General features: G+C 40.2%; 1 protein-coding gene across 14 annotated transcripts in view; it reads right to left on the minus strand.

Moving 5' to 3' along the window:
* The window catches only part of ZNF516 (zinc finger protein 516), a 158,170-nt gene that overhangs the window by 116,708 nt on the left and 25,554 nt on the right, over positions 1 to 15,908 (minus strand). For 3 of the 14 annotated variants that reach the window (XM_084850022.1, XM_084850017.1, XM_084850015.1), the window contains exon 2: positions 14,553 to 14,725. The exons of 10 other annotated variants lie outside the window; for them this stretch is intronic. The gene's annotated coding sequence lies outside the window, so the exon portion shown is untranslated. Of the gene's footprint in view, positions 1 to 7,984; positions 8,051 to 14,552; positions 14,726 to 15,908 lie in introns of all 14 variants that reach the window. One more of the 14 variants, XM_084850016.1, reaches the window with a different exon arrangement.

Genomic DNA, 15,908 nt, shown 5'->3' on the forward strand with positions numbered 1-15,908 from the left:
GTGTTAACCATAGTTTTCATTAATACCTGGACTAGTGTGTGGTAAAGGGTCTGTTACACTCTCATTCTTGAAGGAAAATGGAAGGTGCTTTACTGGCCCATTGTACTGAATTGTCCCTTTTGTTTAAAGGTCAAAATTGTGATTTTGACCTTTAAAGCCCTAAGTGATCTGGGGCTGGGATACATTTAAGAGTGTTCCTGACCAGTCAGATGTTTGTTAATTTTGTATCCCACATTTCTACCAAATGGTGCTCAAGGCGGATAATAGTAAGAAAATATAAAATAAAGTACAAATTATCAAAAACATAAAACAAGGCAGATAATAAATAAACCTGATAACACCCAGCTGAACAAAGTGAAGCATATTTACAGTGACCATTAGCTGAGGCCCCTCTTCATGTAGCTCTCCCATCTGAGGTGCAGCAGGGTGGCCATATGAGGCAGGACCTTTTAAGTTAGGACACCAAAGTTCTGGAATTTCCTTCCATGGGAGATTGGTTTAGCTCTATCACTGCTTGGCTTCAGCAGCCTTCCTCAACTATTACATCTGCGAATTTGCTATGAGAAGGAACAAGTGAGACTTGCAACAAAATATTGCAGTGTATCCTCACCCACTAACAGGAGTGCTTCTGTTCAGGGTTCCAGGCATAATGATAACAGTGGATTATAGTATAATTTTAAGAGGCTCAAGTAGGTTAATTCACTTCCCCTGCCCCATTTTCTTTCTTTTTTTTCTTTTCCAACTGATACTCAACATTCCACAGGTGCTGGAAGAGGCTGAGCTAAGTTTTTTTTTTTTTAATTGTGATTGTTACTGTTTAGGTTTTTTAAATTGCTTTTTATTGTTGTGGTTGTTACCCTTAAGGTTTTAAAAAGGGTTTGTGCTCTGGGGTTCACCCCTCTTGCTTCTCTGTGGGCTTGCTTTGGTTCTAATCTTGTCAGCACTCAGCCATCTGAGTTTGCTATTAGAATGAATAATTATGAAGATCATAACCCATAGGTCCATGTACATGGCACTGATGTATGCACTCAGTGTTTTCTATTTCTGTTTGAAAGGAGTGCTCAAGCCCATATTCTGAATCAAGCCTTACCTACAGTTCACACTATGCAGCAACTGCTGAAACTGGATGGGGCTAGATTTTTTTTTAACTTGTCCCCGCTCACTTTTGCTACACAACTGAGCCATGCTGCCTCTTGGGCAGTGCTATAGTTCTGGCCAATCTGATTTGACCTTGCCCCAAGACATCCAGCTGCACCCATAAACTTTCCTCATTTCCCAAAGGTGCACTTACCCCTTGGTCCCTTGCTTCTAAAATGCAGTTTTAAAAAGACAAAGAACCTTGCATAAGGCAAGGCGTATCCCAGCTGCTGAAATGATAGCATTGCTTCAGCATGTTCTAATTGTCCATCACATAATGGTACAACTTGTTCCACTGCTTTTAGACATATACTTGAAAACATTACAGGTCCTATCATGCACTATTTTACTTAATCCATAATATTATTAAAGAAGATGGTCACCGTTCTCCAAGCTTTCAAATTATACGCAATACACCAGCCCCTCAGCTTTGATAACCTTAGCTCAGCTGTCCCCAACTTGGTGCCCTCCACATGTGATAGACCACAAGTCCCATAATTCCCAGCCAGCATATTTAATGGCCAAATTGGCTGAGAATTATGGGTGTTGTGCTCCAGCACATCTGAAGAGCACCAGGCTGGAGAAGACTGCCTTAGCTTGTGTGTCTGAAGCTTCATCCCTCTCCTACCGTTCTTTCTTTCTCCAGTAAACTGGTGTGGTCATGTCCTTTCATTGTAAGAATGTTTAATAATATACGTTCTGAGCAGCACCTCAAAACTCTGATGCCTTAAGCATAAAACCATTACTATATTATTAAATTATTAGAATACAAACGACAACAAGGCCATGCATAGTCCTCAAGACTTCTCTTACTCAAAAGAAGTCTTACTGACTCTCACATAGCATTTGTGCTTATGGTCTTATACTGAAGCTACCTTGTGTCACTGAAGTTAACATAATCATGCAGACTAGAACAGAGCACTGGCCAGAGCACTGTCTCCATGTTGCAGCTTCGGTTTAAAGGTGAGTCCTGGATCTGTTTGTAACGGTTGAAATCCACAGTGCTACACTAATACAGCCTGCCTCACTTGTAATGAATATCAATTCCTTTCGAGCAAATCTGCCACAACGAGTACAGGTGCCTGCAAAACTGTGAAATGGTAAATTGTTTTCTGGACTGATGGATTTATTTGGTTTTGGGCTTATTTTTTTGGAAGCACTGCACAAACTAATATTCGAGTGTCTAGGATTTCAGAGAAAGTATTCATTCTCAAATTATTTCAGTGCTTCACCTCAGGTGGTTTTACACAGGGCAGTAGGGCTAATGTTTAGTGTGCTAACAGTCTGTTTATTAGAGCCTTTATTCTCCAGGAAAGCCCGTAGTCCAAAAAGTCATTAAAAAATTAGATATGCACATGCTTTGGTCACTTGTTATGTTTTTTACCTTGAATTACATCTTTACAAAGAGTTTGTGTACGAACACCAAAGAAGTCTGGCTTCATAACTAAAAAAGCCCACCCTAATTATTAGTGATTTCCCTGTCATTCACATCTGAAGGGCTACACTGGAAATATCTGATTAACTCCAAAGCTTCAACTAATTTTCAGTGTTCAGAAATATGTAATGAACATGTCTACCACCTGGATGCGTATACAGATGTCAAAAGAATGCTGTTATGCTTTCGCCGTTGCGTCCTTGTTTAAAGTTAAGCCAACAAGTGGGGGGGAGCTGAGTAAAGCCTTAAAATCATACTAAAAGCCATGAATAGAAGTTCAGATTTTGCTTGCTTTTTTGTTTTAAACCTTCCAAAACATACTGTCACTTTTCAAATTCACTTCTACAACTAGGACGAGACAAAGCAATTAAAAGACAAATAGGATTTGTATAGTTCTTTTAAAAATTCCTTAGGGGCTCATAAAAGTGCCTCAGGCCTATATGTTGCCATGTAAGCTATAATCTTATGTATCAGTGGCATCTCCCCTTCATGGATCACTGCCTTGTTGTGGCGAAGGGGCTTGCGTAACTCAGTGAAGCCATAAGCTATGCCGTGCAGGGCCACCCAAGACGGACAGGTCATGGCAGAGAGTTCTGACAAAATGTGGTCCACTGGAGAAGGAAATGGCAACCCACTCCAGTATTCTTGCCAAGAAAACCCCATGGAACGTATCACAAGGCTAAAAGAGATGACGCCGGAAGATGAGCCCCTCAGGTCGGAAGGTGTCCAATATGCTACTGGGGAAGAGCAGAGGGTATTTCCAAGTAGCGCCAGAAAGAGTGAAGCGGCTGGGCCAAACCCGAAAGGACACTCAGCTGTGGATGTGTCTGGTGGTGAAAAGAAAATCCGATGCTGTAAAGAACAATATTGTTTAGGAACCTGGAATGTCAGATCAATGAATCAAGGTAAGCTGGAGGTGGTCAAACAGGAGATGGCAAGATTGAACATCGACATCTTGGGAATCAGCGAACTAAAATGGACAGGCATGGGCGAATTTAATTCAGGTGACCATCATATCTACTATTGTGGGCAAGAATCCCTTAGAAGAAATGGAGTAGCACTCATAGTCAACAAAAGGGTGGGAAAAGCAGTACTGGGGTACAATCTTAAAAATGATAGAATGATCTCAGTACGAATCCAAGGCAAACCATTCAACATCACAGTAATTCAAGTCTATGCCCCAACCACTGAGGCCGAAGTAGCTGAGGTTGATCGGTTCTATGAAGACCTACAACACCTTCTAGAACTAACCCCAAAAAAAGATGTCCTCTTCATCATAGGGGATTGGAATGCTAAAGTAGGAAGTCAAGAAATCACCGGGATAACAGGCAGGCATGGCCTTGGTGTACAAAATGAAGCAGGACAAAAGCTAATAGAGTTTTGCCAAGAGAACATGCTGATCATAGCAAACACTCTTTTCCAACAGCACAAGAGGCGACTCTACACATGGACGTCACCAGATGGTCAATATCGAAATCAGATTGATTATGTCCTTTGCAGCCAAAGATGGAGAAGCTCCATACAGTCAGTAAAAACAAGACCTGGAGCTGACTGTGGCTCAGATCATGAGCTGCTTCTTGCAAAATTTCGGCTTAAATTGAAGAACGTCGGGAAAACCACTAAACCGTTCAGGTATGACCTAAATCATATCCCTGATGAATATACAGTGGAGGTGAGGAATAGATTTCAGGGATTAGACCTGATAGACAGAGTGCCTGAGGAACTATGGACGGAGGTCCGTAACATTGTTCAGGAGGCAGCAACTCAATCCATCCCAAAGAAAAAGAAATGCAAGAAAGCCAAGTGGCTGTCTGATGAGGATTTACAAGTAGCTCACGAAAGAAGGGAAGCGAAAAGCAAGGGAGAAAGGGGAAGATATACCCAACTGAATGCAGAGTTCCAGAGAATAGCAAGGAGAGACAAGAAGGCCTTCTTAAATGAACAATGCAAAGAAATCAAGGAAAACAACAGAATGGGAAAGACTAGAGATCTCTTCAAGAAAATTGGAGATCTCAAGGGAACGTTTTGTGCAAAGACGGGCATGATAAAGGACAGGAATACACAGAAGAACTATACAGGAAAGATCTGAATGTCCCTGATAGCCATGATAGTGCGGTCACTGAACTTGAGCCGGACATCCTCGAGAGTGAAGTCAAGTGGGCCTTAGGAAGCATTAGTAACAACAAAGCTAGCGGAGATGACAGTATTCCAGCTGAGCTATTTAAAATCCTAAAAGATGATGCTGTTAAAGTGCTGCATTCAATATGCCAACAAATCTGGAACACTCAACAGTGGCCACAAGACTGGAAAAGGTCAGTTTACATTCCAATTCCAAAGAAGGGCAACGCCAAAGAGTGTTCAAACTACCGCACAATTGCGCTCATTTCACATGCCAGCAAGGTGATGCTCAAAATCCTACAAGCTAGGCTTCAGCAGTATGCGAACCGAGAACTACCAGAAGTACAAGCTGGGTTTAGAAGAGGCAGAGGAACTAGAGATCAAATCGCCAACATTCGCTGCATCATGGAGAAAGCAAGAGAATTCCAGAAAAACATCTATTTCTGCTTCATTGACTACGCTAAAGCCTTTGATTGTGTGGATCACAACAAACTGTGGCAAATTCTTAAAGTGATGGGAGTACCAGACCACCTTACCTGTCTCCTGAGAAACCTGTACGAGGGTCAAGAAGCAACAGTAAGAACCAGACATGGAACAACCGATTGGTTCAAAATTGGGAAAGGAGTACGACAAGGCTGCATATTGTCACCCTGCTTATTTAACTTATATGCAGAGTACATCATGAGAAATGCCGGGTTGGATGAATCAGAGGTCGGAATTAAGATTGCTGGGAGAATTATCAACAACCTCCGATATGCAGACGATACCACCCTAATGGCAGAAAGCGAAGAGGATCTCAAGAGCCTCTTGTTGAGGGTGAAAGAGGAGAGTGCAAAAGCTGGTTTGAAACTCTACATTAAAAAAACGAAGATCATGGCATCTGGCCCCATCACTTCCTGGCATATAGAAGGGGAAGAAATGGAAGCAGTGACAGATTTTACTTTCTTGGGCTCCAAGATCACCGCAGACGGTGACTGTAGCCATGAAATTAAAAGACGCTTGCTCCTTGGGAGGAAAGCTATGGCAAACCTAGACAGCATAGTAAGAAGCAGAGACATCACATTGCCGACAAAGGTCCGTCTAATCAAAGCTATGGTTTTCCCAGTAGTAATGTATGGCTGTGAGAGCTGGACTATAAGGAAGGCTGAGCGCCGAAGAATTGATGCTTTCGAACTGTGGTGCTGGAGAAGACTCTTACGAGTCCCCTGGACTGCAAGGAGGTCAAATCAGTCCATCCTAAAGGAAATCAACCCTGAGTGCTCATTGGAAGGACAGATACTGAAGCTGAAGCTCCAATATTTTGGCCACCTAATGCGAAGAGAAAACTCTCTGGAAAAGACCCTGATGCTGGGAAAGACTGAAGGCAAAAGGAGAAGGGGACGGCAGAGGATGAGATGGCTAGATAGCATCACGGATGCAATGAATATGAACTTGAGCACGCTCCGGGAGAGAGCGCAGGACAGGAAGGCCTGGCGTGCTATGGTCCATGGGGTCACGAAGAGTCGGACACAACTGAACGACTGAACAACAACATCAGTGGCATCTAAATGCTTGTGCTTTAAACAGAATCTAAGCGTGTACAACCCTGAGTGTGCAGCTGTCTTGCAGTCACAAAAAACAAGGAAGTATAGAAATAAGATATTTGGCTACATGGAGCCAAATATGGAGCCAAATAAGATATTTGGTTAACATGGAGTTAAAGCTTGGAGCTAGAGAATGAAGCACCTAGATCTTATATTTGACCATTAACACTGCAACCCAATGCACACTTACCTAGAAGTAAATCCCACTGGATTCAGTAGGACTTACTTCTGAGTAGACATGTATAGGATTGCACTTTAATTTTTTTAAAATATTTGTAAATATTGTATAAATAGGCCACAATTCAACACAAACAGGCATGCTTAAGCCCACTGAATGCAAAATAAATTTACACATAAATCTTGTTGAATTGTACAACAAATGGGGTCAGCTACAAAATACTCTATATTCTTTTAACCACTTTACGTTGCAGTGTGAGGTTAAGTAAATGCTCCTGGTTACGTAACTCAACAACATTGTTGTATGTCAGTTTGTATGCTTTCTCTACTTAAACTAGTCCTAACTTTATAGTTTAATTCTGCACTTAGCTGTATATTTTTTAAATAATTTAAAAATCATTAGACTGCAATATATTATCAAACATCTCTGTAAACACCTGCACCATTCAGCAATGTTGACTGTGTCTTCCAAAGATGCTGCATAACTTTGCAGGGGCAGCAATAGATGATGATTCTTCATGCATCATTGCTGTTACTTTTGAGCAATAGGAAGGAAGGAGAGTTATCAGCATGTTAGCATTAGGCAAAATGGCGGCCAACAGTGTAAAACTGCAACATGGTCTCATTCATTTTAACAACGGATTCTGTGAAGTTACCCTTTCTGTTCCCCAAATGAATAATTTATCTTCAAAACAAAACATCTATACAAATCTTCCAAACACTGAAATAGAATAGGCATATATGCTTAGCAACACATAACTGTGATTAGTTTAGCTGCTATTCCTTTGGGTTTAAGGTCAAAATGTGCTCCATAAATTCTAGGAAGCAATAATCACTACTTTTCTTGCTGTTCCCCTGCAAATATATTTAAAAGAGAAAACAAAATGCATTGGACATTATTTTGCACACCTACAAATTCGACACTTAAGTGATTTTTTAAATTAGTCATTCATTCTCATGTTTGCCAAACCCACAGCTACAGTGCACAAGTCCTAAGACCAATGAGTGACACCGCAGAGCCTTTAACAGCCGTACCTAGGCATGAGCTGCTAATTAAAGCAATGAACGGTGTTAATATTGAACTGTTGCTAGGCTGTAGTGTGCACTATAATACACTATAGCAGCTCTCACTGCAAGAACGTCCATCTGTATTCACTCATTCACTAATTGTATTGGGTAAAACGCCTTTCTGCCAAATGAAAACACTTCACGCTTTAAAACATACTTTAAAATAACTCTGTCCCGTTACATGCATGCACTGTCATCAGCTTAAAGAGACCAATTTGTGCGATTTTGTAGTTCTGTGTATTACGGTCGTATTTGTGGGGGATGTATATGGTAAAAGACAAAGTTCTAATCCAGTTTAACTAAAGAATTCCTAGGAAATCTACACCACACTCCAAAGAAATACCAGACAAAGTACTAAATGTCTATTCTCCCACACATTGCCTAAGCATTCCATAGAATGTCTCATGCTGAATCAGCAAAGTGTGGAACAACAGGTATCTTAGGCTGCAGTCCTACACACACTTACCTGGGAGTAAATCTCCTTGAATGCAGTGGGATTAACTCCTAAGTAGACAGGCATACGATTGCGCTGCTGGAGACAAGATGTAAACATGTACTTCATAACATACTGCTGATATCCCAAAAGATAAAGAGTTGTCATTGTGATACTCTGTTGCTACAGAACTGACTGAAGCTGGGCAAGCTTTCAAGAAACCTTATTTCAAGACTAGCTGACAAAGTCAAAGGTGTTTTGTGTTAAAATGAATGTTCTGTTTCAATCTAAGTGTCATGCAAGTTTGTCATGTTGTAACAAAGAACCCATGTTAAAATAAAACATATTGTATGGCTGAAGAAGCCTGGCTAAATCATTTGTGGTTTATGCATTAGTATTTCGTTCAGTTATAATTACAAAAAATGTTAATAAAGCCATATTTAATATTTAATCACATATATTATAGCTTATTTCTTTTTTTTCCTTTCTTCTTACTTTTTAGTGAACATTGTATAATGCTATCCAGCAAATTCCAAGGAAGAACATACAATGCGTATGGAAAGCACATAATATTTTTCTGTGTATTTTCATATTTCCTAAGCCTTATCTGGAAATCTATAAAATCCCTTGCATACAAAATTTCAAGGTTGATCATGTAATCTAATTTTCATTTGGTCTTCTTTTGTTCTTTACCTACTACCATTAACTAATTAATAGAATAACTTGGTTGGATCCAAACTTAAGTTAGTCACAAAGTCCCATTGCTTTCAATGGGCCTACTCCAAGTATGACTAAGGGTGCAATCCTATCCAGATAGGCGGCCGCCTCCGAACTCGGAGGTGACCTCCTATCCAAACCAGGGCAGGAGAAGCTCAGAGGAGATCGTTCCCTCCATGCTCCTCCTGCCCTGAATTTTCGGCTACACAGCCGATTGTGGCTATCTAACCACGGGAGGGCAGAGCAGAGGAAGAGGCTGCTGTACAACACATTAGATATGTCGTACAGGCATTTCCGCCCAGAATGCCCCCAGCCACGCCCCTTTCTGGCCCCTCCATGCTCCTCTTGCAAGCACAGAGGATGGGGAAGTTCAGCGCTGCCTGCAAGGCAACTTGGAAGTGGGGGGGGAGGTCGGTTCTCTGGAGCGCAGGCCCTGAGGTCAGTTCCCAGAAAACCAGATATCCTATGGCCGTCTAGCCACTGTCTAGTGGCCATAGGATTGCTCCCTCCATCTGGATCCAAGCCCCTAGTTTATGCACAGATTCTGAAAAGATGTGCTCCTTTTCCCCTCCAAAATGCTTCCTTGTTAGACATCTTATTATCGTTTTACAAGTCTGCGTTCCCCTTTCTCCAGCCTGTTGCACAAAATAGGGAAGAAACATTGCATTTAGAAATGTTCATATTATTATAACTGCTATTGTGCTCCTCTGGCAAAATGCCTAAGGGGGAAAAGCAGTGTAGATAGCCTGAAGTGCCTTACAAAATAAGAATGAAAACAACAACACCTGAATACCTAGCACAATGAAATATTTCCGGAGAGATTGCCCAACATGATGAAGCATACATACAACACACATATATTAGAGATCTTTTTCTCATTAATTCCAGCATTTCTAAAGAAGAGTAGCTTCACAAATTAGCTTCACAAAGCTTTTTTTCCCTTTTCAAAAAGTAATTCTGAGATGGAATAAACAGCAACTTTTATGCTCAATAGGCAAATACAAGATTTTTATTAGTGTGCCTATATATCACCCTCAAGTGTGTTCTAACTTGCTTTTTCTAGTTATGCCAAGGAAAACAAATACAACTCAAGGTCAAAGAAAAAAGTTGTTTTTAAGCTTTATCTGAATTCCATTCCAGGACAACAAAATACAAACCATTTCAAACGCGAAACTCTTCCAAGTGTAATTAATTCAACTTACAAGTGAATGTAAAATGCAGAGGATAAGTTTTATTTCTACACCTTGCAGAAATAATCCATGATACTCACACAGTTCGTTTATGTATTAAGGGAGCAATGCTATACATATTTAGAAAAAAGCTCTACAACATCCAGCATTCCCCAACTATCATAGCTGCAAAATGCTGGGAGATGTAAGACTTCTTTTAGTTTAAACATACATAGGATTGCACCTAAAGAGAGTAATTCCATAGGATTGCCCCTAGACAGTTCTGGAGGGTGGGTGGATAGGATACTTTGGACTCCCAGAACTGAGACAGCACTCAAACCTCAGGGGAGGAGTCTGCATTTCACCACCCCTCCAACCCTTCCCTTCAGCATGGAAAGAACTGTGCTGGCTGCCTCTTCGAGGTCAGAACCTTGACCTCAGAGAGGGCGTAAAAGGGGCATCTACTGGGCAGGGAGGGAACCAGAGAGCATCGGATACGAGTTATCCTCAGTCCTCTGTTTTGTTTGTCTGTGCCCCAGCTAGACAAACAAAAAAGCCAATCTAGGCCGTCTAGCAAAAATGCTTCATCTTCCACACATGATTTGTGACTGGAAAGCTTCATAATTTGGGCCAACTGAGGCCCTTTTCATCCATGCAGGTAGTCACAAGAGAAATCACTGAAAGCCCAGTGGTACAGAAGCAGCTTCATGTAACAAGCACTTTGTGTGAAGGAACTCCATAGGCGCTTTGGGTGATTCCTTCCCACTATGTGAATGGAAATAGCGAAATAAGAAAGTGGGTTATATTGGCATGGTTGGAAGAGTCCAATGCAAGCAGGTCGCTGTTTGGTCCATAAAGCCGTCTTCATGGTGTGTTTCAAGCAGCCGCCCATGCAGCTTCTTGCACCTATGAATCTGGTCGGGGAATGTTGCCTGGTGAATAACAAAAAGCTTCCAACAAAAACAGAACCCCATTTGTTAGGTCCTGTCAAAACACAATATGCACTTCCTTGAAGGGTTTATATCATGGATACAAAGCAAACACACAAGTGGACATGGAACACCATGGATGGGCACTTGTTTCTTGTAGAAACAAATCCCTCAAAGGATACGTTGGTGCTAAATATTGTAATAGGAAAGGAGAGCCATCAGGATCCGATGGTACAGACTTTGTTGTTGCCCAGACAGAATTCTCTAAAAGCAAGCCTGACACTAAAAATGTTTTAAGCAATACTCAAAATGAAGACCAAAGCCCATGCTCAGATACACCTCATGAATTTCTAAACAACTATTTTTTTCTAAAAGACCAAAAGAACACAGCAATTTTTCTTTTTATATTCCAGGAGTTCGTATTTTGTTTCACCCGACTGAGAACATGAATCTCCAGTTCCACAGGGCTTCTGTGTTCACAGTGACTATACACACACGCATACAGCTTAACTAACATATAGCTGTGACTGACTTTGCAGCCTGTCTAAAAACGCTTACAGACAAAGCAGTGATTTTCATGGCTCTTTTTACAGTATGTTAGGAATGTATCTGCAGGTATCTTAAACGCTTCTGTAATCATAAACTTTAAGAAGCAGGTTTGATTTAGTGCAAAGAAAACAATTTGACGGAAAGCCATTTATCCTAAGTTTAAAACAAATAATGATAACAATGGTAAAAATTCCCAATGGCACTTTCTAGTATCTATACAAACAGCCATTAGGATAAGGAACATAGAAAAAAAATATCCAAGTGACTGATCAACTACAAAAAGAAACTTTATTCTGCTAATGTTTTATTCATAGCAGTCTTACCTAATAATTCTATATACTAGCTGTAATGTCATCCCAGCCTCAGTTAGGCTTCTAGGTACACCAAGGAATTAATAACATTCCCCTGAGTTCTTCTTACTGCATTTTCTTTGGAACTATTATTTTAATTTTCATTATTAAGAACATATTTTCCCTCTACATATTTCTAAGCAACACTAAAACATCTTGATAAAAACCTAGCTACTAAGCTACTCCCTTCCCCCAAATAGTCTAGTTATCTTAAATCTTAATTTGGAGGGGGGGGGGGTGATTGGTCAAGAATAGATCACTTTATTTTAGAAAACAGTTATGCTTTATTATAAGTTTAAAGGTTATTCATATCTAGATTTGTTATTGTTTTAAGATATTTCATGGGTCTCAGTGCTTTTTAATGTTTGTAATAGGTTTTAGTGTTTACAATGTCTAAAAAATATTAATATCTTAGTGTTTACAGTGATCTGTTTTGTAAAGTAATCTGTAAAGTAATAAATTTATTATTAATAAATTCAAAATAAAATTCAAAATAAGAACCCCTGTTGTACTGTTCCTGCAGGCTGCAGTCCTGTGCACCATTAGACTATTTCTATCCCATGGAATTCAATGAGATTCAAGAAGCCTAACTGAGAGATCTCCTTAAATTAATTAAACTAACTGCTTATCAGACGACGGCTGTGGACTATCAAGCCATCTGCCTCATATGGAGACGAGTTATTTGTTATATATAACTTCCCACATGCTGCTGCTAACTGCTTTATGTTTTGATAAAATTCCTCTTTAATATCATATGGTTCTTATCTAAATGACCGGGTGGGGGTGGGGGTTGTATCTTATATGTGCTTGTGTATTCGATGTATGTTATAGCTATTTTGTATTTGTATACTTTCTCAATAAATAAATAAATAAATAAGAAAAGTTATTATGAGCTAATAACAGAATCATATAAAAGAAGACGTGTTTTCAGTTATGTCTGTTTTTCACGTTGCTAGTTGTGTCTTGACTTTACTTAATGTATCACATTATACACATCAATGTGTTAGAAATGTGGTTAAAAAAATATGTAATGCTATGGACTATATATATTACCACCCTCATTCACTGCAAATTTTATAGACAGTTCAGAGTTACATTCTGAAAACATTTACAGATTTTCAGAGTTTGGCGAAGAGCTGGATGAAACGATACAAAGGCAACTTTATGTAACTACAAGCAATAAAAATCACTCAGCTCGACATAGGCATCGAACATATATGGTTGCATACAGAATCATGGTGAACACGACCATCATGATAGGAAGGAATAAATAACATGACGTGGGTTGGACTGTTAATCTCTAATCATCTTAAATACAGGTTTAAAACTAAAAGTCACCATTTAGACTTGAACTCTGGAATCAGCAAGATTTAATAAGCTTGTAAGTAGTCTCAAGACTGTGGCTTTAATAAGTAAACATAATTAGTTACAATTATCCCAAGTCTAGCTCCACTAGCATTTAAATTAGATGAGAGATTTCTTTAGTTCAGCTAATTTGGTTCTGAATCAAGATAATAAAATATATTCATCAAGTATATTTTGAGAAAGAGGAATAGGTTTCCCTGGGGTAAAGAGCTGTGAACTACATTACAGCAAAGCAGGGTTTGCACTAAGTACACTTTAAAGCCCAAACCGTGTTTTAGAGCTGCGTGTCTTGATTTCTTTGTCCACGGTTCAGCATTCCAGTTAATAGGTGCAGAGGCATTTGGAGGCCAAGCCATGGCTAACATAATTTTTCAATTCAGACATCATAGCAAACCTTAGTTAAACTTTCTTAACCATCGTCTGGCGAGATGTCTGAATGGAGCCTGTGGGGGTGGCCCTACTCTCTTACCTTTTATAAAGTCAGATATACTATGAACAATTGCTGAGGAGTAGTGACTTCCATAAGGGTGCACATCAATGAAGAGATACTTTGGGATGGTCCATTATTACTATTATTTTTGCACTTAATCGGGACACAGAAGTAAGTAGCAAGCTAGGAGCCACAAAAGAAGCCACAAGAATGGTAAAATATATGAAGGTTACAGTTAAATAGAGAGAATTTGTTAGGGGGCTACTGGTCCCATATGGAAGAGGATTCAACAGCAGGTGATAGAGAGGTAGGCAGAGTATGGGATCCTTTATATGAGATACAGGGAGCAGGCTGAGAAGGTTGTGTGCAGTTTGGAGATCAGGTGGGAATTTTTGTTTGGCAACTTTGGGTTTTTATTTTTAGTTTTCTACAATGATTTTGTTTACATGTTTTGTACTATTGTGGGACCATGGCTGCATTCACACGTCACTTTAAGCCAAGATTCCTATTAAACTGCAATATTGACAAGCTGTGTGCTCAGGCATGCAGCCCATTCACTCCTGCTTTGCTCCTCCTCCTCACATGAGCAGGTAAATTAATCAGACATGGATAGCTTAACATTATGTCTGAACCCTGGATTATGGTTTATTGCACCCAAATAAGCCAGGACTTGTAAGCCAACAATGCTGTTTTCAGAAACAATCCTCCTTGAGATACTAGATACCTCAAGGTCAACACATATTCAATAAATCCAAAGTTGTGAAATAAACTAGTCTGTACCCATTTCAATAGTTAATGAACGACATCCAGATTTTTTGAAAATTCTGTACAGAGTTCATCCTCCCGCTCCCCATAACAGTTTATAAATGGTCATCTTATTCATCAACATGATAATCCAGATCTTCTTTTTCCATTGTTCAATTGAATGTATGCAAGTTCTTAGCCAAGCTTTTGCCAACATAATCCTTGCTGCTATTAATATATACAACAAAGTCGCTGGGGATCTGATCTTTAATATTTTTATTTATTATTAACATTTATATACCACTTTTTTTTCTAAAAAGCCATCAGTGCGGTAATATTTATAATTACCAAATTATAAAACATGTCCCAGAAGGAACTGATATGTTTAGGGATATCTGGCCAAGCCCCAGGGAGTAGATTCCTCTGTGCCAGAAGCAGGTCCAGTGGTACAACCAGGGAACAGACCCCAGAAGATTTTGGCAAGTCCAAGGACGATACCTGGAGGAAAGCTGTTTCTTCACCTAAAGTATAGAGCAAAAAATAATAAAAAATAAAATACTGGCAAAGGTGGGAGGAAATGACCTTGCCCCTTGCTTTTCTGGCAATCTGGCCCAAAAGCAAAACCAAGGCCAGTATTATTTTTTCTGGTCAGCTGGCAGCCCTGTTTTAAAAGGAGTTTGTGAATTACCTAAAAGCTACTTTTCAATATGTCCTTCTGGAGGTTAACTGCTAACCATGATAGTTAAACAGAACACAGATATACAGAGGCAGCATATATCTATGTTGGAGATATAGAACAGGGAAGGGCCAAGTCCTTCCTGCCCTGCTTGTGAGGTTCCAGAAACATCTAACTGGTCACCACTGGAAACAGAATGGTTGACTAGATGGACCTTGGTCTGACTGAGCAAGGCATTGCATCTTCACAGGATCAGGCAGTAAGATACATACATTTTTCAGCCAAGATCAAACTGGTATAAATACCATCACGTTAAAAATATCTCTTAATTAAGCAATCCAGGGCCATTAAAGTCAATGAGAGATTTACCTTTGACTTCTAGGGTATTTATATAACACTATTCATCAATTACTTGTATCGGTATGACATTTCAACAATAAATATCTACAGGCGCTGTACTAAATTAAATTACACTATGGGGTGGAAGGGATGTCGGAGAATTTCTCCACGAATCTCCGGGAGGCTGAATGCCAACGCATTCGGCCCCCCAAAGTTGGTGGGGAAATTCTCCGACACACCCCCCCTCCGGATGGGACTTACCTCGCGCGAATGTCCCTCGCGGCGGCGGGTCCCGGCAGCGGTTCGGTGGCGTTCCAGTGGCAGCGGCGGCCGGTCTTCCGACCGGCCGCCGCCGCCATTTCCAAGTAAAGTGTAAAAAAAAAAAAAAGTGATAGGCTACGTAAAGATTTACGTAGCCTATCACGGCTAGATTTTCAAAGTCAGCCATGATAGGCTATGTAAATCTTTACGTAGCCTATCACGGCTGACTTTGAAAAAAAAAAAGCGTGTACGCAAATGGCGGTGCCCATGGGCGCCGCCATTTGCATTCCTTATTTGGGCACGGGTAGTCTACGTAAATCTTTACGTAGGCTACCCGTGCCCAAATAAGGAATGCAAATGGCGGCGCCCATGGGCACCGCCATTTGCGTACACGCTTTTTTTTTTTTTTCCAAAGTCAGCCATGATAG

Source organism: Heloderma suspectum, chromosome 4 (genome assembly GCF_057233095.1).
Source record: "Heloderma suspectum isolate Gila_16-S chromosome 4, 16-S_ref, whole genome shotgun sequence".
NCBI classification, from domain to species: Eukaryota; Metazoa; Chordata; class Lepidosauria; order Squamata; family Helodermatidae; genus Heloderma; species Heloderma suspectum.